Raw genomic sequence first — 6,471 nt, 5'->3', positions numbered from 1 at the left:
TTAAATATATTAAATGTATATATAGAATTAATAATTTTTCTCTTCTTCTAGATGGAAATGACATCATAACCAAAATAACATTTCACTAAAAATCCAATTATTTAATGCGCCGCAAAGATGTGTAACAGTCCAAAAAGCGACACTCCATCATGAACAAAACCTGAGAAAAGTTTGGCTGCAGCATCCTTCGCCAATGTGATTTTTAGAGATGAGGATGCATTTGTACTTTCAAAAATCCAATTTTATTCCTGTTTTATTTTATATCCGATTTCAAACTGACCTGGCTCTTTCCATATCCTCAACATCACCTTAAACATCATTATCCATCAAATGCCCTGCCAGAGCTTTCTCTAGTGTGCAAGAGTTCTATGAGATCTCATGACGCTGCAGAAGTGGAAACAAAGCAACCAGGAAAATAACCAGTCTATGGACGGGACAAGACAAAAACACAGATGAACCAGGAAGAGTTCATCTTTATCTAGTCTCATTATTGCACCACGTCTGGTTAGGACACAGTGTAAAGTGACCCTTGAAAATGTTTGAGGAATTTGTCCTCCCTGGTTTGGGTTCATTTCCAGCTAGACAGTGTTTCCTTAAGGACAGGCTCTTTAATCTGCTCTGGATATATGCAAAGGTGAAAGTGTCCTGAAAGCCATATCCTCTGATTTGCATGAAAATGCGACTTACAGACGCTTACGTTAAGTGGATTTTTTTTTTGGAGAGTAAAATCCTCTCAGCAACAATTCACAAGCATAGTTCTTATGCTTTTTTGCTATATCTTCAATAACATCCAGGATAAAATCAAAATCAAAAATTATTTTACATCCCAGCATGCTTTTTAAAAAATACAGAGAAGCTGAATATAACAAAATAAACATTATCAGTAATGAAGACAATATCCAAAGATTCTCAAGAAAATCCCCAGCAACATAAAGCAGACTGGACTGATTCCAGTAACAGATAATCTTCACACTGTGTGTTTTATGATGCCAGTTTCTAGGCTGCCAAAACATACATATTCAGCATATATAGCATCATGTGCAAAGAGATGCATCGGCCATTCTGAATCTTGATTTTGGCACCTTCTGAGGTGTTGCAGCCAAAACCTATGCTAACAAAAGCACCAAGAGAAAAACTACCTGCATTCTATCCATCTATCCATCTATCTATCTATCTATCTACCTACCTACCTACCTGGGCTCTGAACCGGTTCAAGGAACGAAAACGAAAACCGGAAACGAAAGTTATTTTGACAGGAACAGAACCAGAAACAGAAACTAAATCAAATGTTATAGTTCCGAACAGAATCGAAAATTTGAAATGGCCATTAACCGGGTAATAATGTTATTTTATCGTTCCATTTAATATTTGAAATTTGCTGTCAACCAATCATGAATTCCAGTAGTACGGTCTATGCAAATGTAACACTGACGCCAACGAGTGAAATGCCCGCTCAGCTGTGAACTCATCATAGGTAAGTCGCAATGGCAATGCACCGGCGTTAAAGAGTTTATCCGAGGATAGTGTAAGAAGGATTCAACAGATCACACGCAACAGCAGCGCTTCTGTGAACGGAGAAAACAGAATAAAACTATAGGCTTACATAAAAAGGAATATAGGCATATACACGAAATATATTTAACTTAAATCATTGACAGATTAACAAAACGAAAGAAAAAATGTGCTGAGTTACGGTTCATTGTGATGCGTTCCAAAGTTCTCGGAAAGGAAAACGAGACAGCAGAAAGTAGTTTTCTTTATTTTGCAAAAGCTTTACAGTTTTCTTTATGCTGCAAAAGCTTGACAGTTTTGAATAATGTCTTCTTGCTTCTATCTGTATAACCAACCAGCGTTGGTATGACCAGGGAGCGAACTAAAACGAAAGAAAAAATTGTGTTGAGTTACGGTTCTGTGTGACGCGTTCCAAAGTTCTCGGAAAGGAAAACGAGACAGCAGAAAGTAGTTTTCTTTATTTTGCAAAAGCTTTACAGTTTTCTTTATGCTGCAAAAGCTTGACAGTTTTGAATAATGTCTTCTTGCTTCTATCTGTATAACCAACCAGCGTTGGTATGACCAGGGAGCGAACTACGGGGGAGCTCGGCTCCCCTTAATAAGACATGGGGTAGAAAAAATATAAACGTTGGACTCTGTGGTCGATTCTGTGTTAAGGTAAGGCATGTTATTCGCAATTATGTGTTGTGGCTGGGTTGTTATAGGTCTGCGTGACTCTCGATGTCTTAGGCCTAATTGAACGGAGGAATTATGGTATTCTTCTGTAGCCTGACGACGAGTAACTTTAACCGTTGTTCATGTGAACTCAAAGACAGCCTGATGCTTTGTTTATAGACTATTTGTGGGTGGCTGTTTGTTGTTTAACCTATCAATTCGTGTCGATAAAGTATAATAGGGTAAATCCTGTATAGTGTTTTATCCTATATAGTGCTTGCATAAAGCAAGTAGTGCATACACTTGTAGCTGTTATGTAACTTTGTAAGTCATTGTAAGCCCATTGTAAGCAAGCGTTGTTTGTTTTCAATCTATTTGGCAATACTGACTGTTTGACTATAATGATGGCTGAAATATATAAATAAATATTTTTAAACATTCCATTTCGGAGGAAATACATCAATATCGAGATGCAAAATATCATCAAAAGGCTGGAAAATATTGAAGCACATAAAACTATGCCGAGCAGCATAGAATCATGTCAACAGTCGTCTTAAGCCAATGAATGGAGGATCGACTCAACACTGATCTGGTGTTTCATGATCCAGCATATTATTTGATTCTCCATAAGCTTGTATTATGACATTGATACCTTTGACCTCATATCGTTCCTATGGAAGTGACCTGAAAAAGGTTACATCCAAAAGGTCAAAGGACAAATCGCTTTAGGCATCAGGGTAAGATTAAGCTAAATACAGCGAAGGGTTAGATGATCACACCACTGAACCGCCGGTGCAAAGCCCAGCACTAATCCAGAGCCTCAATCACAGCCATACATGAACCGAGCCCTTCTCTTTACACCACAGCAGCTTTCTAATTAAAGACGCCGATACAATTCCTTTGAGGACAAACCTGTGAACATCACAAGACATACAGTCTGGGATCTGAAATGTTATTTGCACTGATGCAAATATCAAAAGCTGATTTCTCAAAGAAGCAAAGACACACTGACCTCATTTAATAGTACTGATCCTATAAATGCCGCAGATGCTTGAGAGGCAGGACCAGAACACTTTAGGTCACTATTAATTACTCCAAAGAAAGACCACAGGCTTACAATGTGATGTGCAGAAGCAGTTTAGATTTCTCAAGGCTAAAAAATAAAGGCTATGTGTACATGAATGCATGTAAAAGTAACTCTATTGTCTAAAAAAATTAAAAATAAATATGCATGATGTGATATATCATATATCAATATTAATATAGATATCAATATTTTCACTGGCGAGCAACATTTTTAGATGTAATAAAACAATATTTGTTATAATATGTGTAATATTTAAATTAAAATGTATTTATTTAGCAAATAGGTTTTAAGTAAAAAATACACACACACACACATATATAGCTACTTAATATTGATATATTTATTCATTTATTACTTTATGTATAATAATATAACCAATTAAATAAATAATAACAAATACATATTAATGTAAAAAATATATTGGCAGGGAATCCACAAATCTGCCACCATATAAATGCACACACACACACACACACACACTCATATTTGAGTCCTGCTTTTGTTATTTAATAATCAAAGTTATTGTGTGCGTGCGTGTGTGTGTGTGTGTGTGCGCACAAAGTGGGAGGAAGTTCGATGAAGGGCTCGGAGGAGAAAAATGAGACTTCAAAGTCACATCAGTGGTCTTTCATCCAGTCACATCCGTGATTCAGTAACTGGATCATTCTGTGCTTCTGCTACAGTGACGCACCAAAACAAACCAATCCATCTCTAAAGATCTTGCGCTTGTTCTTAAGAGTTTGAGCTGGGTGGGAAAACGGCACATACTGTACAATATGACCACACAAACATTTTGACTTTTGAATACTTTTCTACACCCTTTACATGATTCGCTGGCTGGTCTGCTTTACGTAATTAACATGTGAGAACAAAGAACAAATATAGAGTACTCAAAAATTCAGAGCGGGATGCGTCCTAAATAAATCAAGAGGAAGAACTGTTATTGAGGAGTGTTTGAACTGCTTCTGAACTGTTTTATAATATTAGTTTTACTGTTTTCAAAATCCACATCAAAATGAAAAGAATCAAATTAGATGAAGCAAGTTAAATCCATGTATCATTTGTTCATTCGTTTTTTGATTTAATATTGAAAGTAGAAAAATGAAAAAAAACTGCTCCTTTTTCGTTTTTTTTTTCCAAAAAACGTTCAGGGGTAGAACGTTTCGTTTTTCGTTCAGGGGTAGAAAAATGAATAAACAGCTTGAATATTCGATTTCTACACATGGGCGGGAATTAAACACCCCTTTCTGCTGATTGGTCAGCCGAAGATCAAACCTGCCTTCATGAGTTCTTCCGCAGTATCACGCAGCAGAATAATAGTCCCCCGCTGCTGCAGTTGTACAGATTCTTAACGCATTCATTGCAACTACATTTCATCTTTTTTCATCAAACAAACAGACTAATGAATAGCTCGACACAACTCATACCGGGGCAGAGTCTAGACAGGGCTTTCTTCTAAATTCTATTCTTTGCATCAGCTGGGCATGGCAGGGTATGATATGACGGCTGTCATAGCCTTCCCTGCTCACCCAGTAAGTCTGTTTGTTTGTTTATTAAGTAATTATTTCATTCTTTCATTTCAAAATAAATATTTTAAACACTAAGACAAAAAGGAAAGAATAATAAATTGGCTTGGGTATATATAGGCCTATAATGTTCACGCAAGAACTGTCATTCTGACTGACAACCGCGGAGAACAACAGATATAGCCTACTGTTAGAGTTTTATAATGTAGTCTTGTGTTTTATTAAAATGGATTATAATTGATATCTCAAAAGGATATGCGCTTGTGCGCGGCGTGAGCTGCTGTGCACTCGCACACAGGACTGCAACGCAAGATTTTCATAAAATATAATAACTTGCCATTTCGTTGTTTTTCACCAAACCAACAGTATACCTTCAGTATGCTTGGAATATACGCCACTAATTAAGTAATAAGCCTTTAGAACAACATTAAGGTGAGTAGTCACAGTTCACAGTTCCAATAAATTGCGATAGGTTAAATAAACTCAATAAGCAGACCAATGCGATGACAGTCAAGTATTAAAGTGCACAGGAAATAAGCAGCAGTCATAATTAAAGCAGTTTAAATATGCAGTTTAAATTAATATTGACTACTGATTGATGTTCACTTGGATTTTTTCCCCATCGAGGGGAAATAACTTAATACTCTGTCATTTATAGTCGTATGGTAAAATGTAGTGCTGTCAAACGATTAATCGCGATAGTATATAAATAATATATGTGTGTGTACTGTTTATATTTATTATGTATATACACAGTACACACACATATATTATTTAAACAACATTTTTATTTTGGATGTGATTAATCGCAATTAATCATTTGACAGCACTAGTAAAATGTATATTTGTATTTTTGTAATGCTACGTTCAAAATAACTACAAAATGTCATGCTTTTGAAAAATAAAGAGAACAACAGAATGCGCTGCTTTGGCACGTCTCGGTCTCCTTGAGCATCTTTCTGGCGCACACCACAAACATGAACCACAGCGAATACTTGTCTTTTAAAAGGCTTCATTTAGATTATTTGACGTCAAATGCATCATATAAGTCACTTTGGAATAAATCACAGTAGGTCTATGTATCATGATTAAAAAAAGCGACTTTACAGTCTGGAAATAGGCTATAGCTAATAACTCGTATCGGGGCATTGTCTAGACAGGGCTTTCTTCTGTGTAGATATAAATTCTATTCTTTGCATCAGCTGAGCATCTTTCTGGTGCATGCCACAAACATGAACCACAGGGAATACTCATATTTTAAAAGGCTTCATTTAGATTATTTGACGTCAAATGCATCATATAAGTCACTTTGGAATAAATCACAGTAGGTCTATGTATCATGATTAAAAAAAGCGACTTTACAGTCTGGAAATAGGCTATAGCTAATTATTTCGTGGACCCCCTATCACTTTAAGAACCTAGTCTAGACTCTGCCCCGGTACGAGTTGTGTCGAGCTATTCATTAGTCTGTTTGATGCAAAAAGATGAAATGTAGTTGCAATGAATGCATTAAGAATCCGTACAACTGCAGCAGCGGGGGACTATTATTCTGCTGCGTGAAAACTGCGAAATAACTGATGATGGCACGGTTTGATCTTTGGCTGACCAATCAGCAGAAAGGGGCGTTTAATTCCCGCCCACATGTAGAAATCGAATATTCAAGCTGTTTATTCATTTTTCCACCCATGAACG

General features: G+C 36.5%; 1 protein-coding gene across 3 annotated transcripts in view; it reads right to left on the bottom strand.

Moving 5' to 3' along the window:
- Positions 1–6,471, bottom strand: part of LOC107663836 (RNA-binding motif, single-stranded-interacting protein 1-like) — an 82,270-nt gene that overhangs the window by 34,489 nt on the left and 41,310 nt on the right. The window lies entirely within an intron of this gene.

This window comes from Sinocyclocheilus anshuiensis, unplaced genomic scaffold (genome assembly GCF_001515605.1).
Source record: "Sinocyclocheilus anshuiensis isolate Anshui unplaced genomic scaffold, SAMN03320099.WGS_v1.1 scaffold81, whole genome shotgun sequence".
Classification (NCBI taxonomy): domain Eukaryota; kingdom Metazoa; phylum Chordata; class Actinopteri; order Cypriniformes; family Cyprinidae; genus Sinocyclocheilus; species Sinocyclocheilus anshuiensis.
This window is presented reverse-complemented; position numbering and strand designations above follow the sequence as displayed.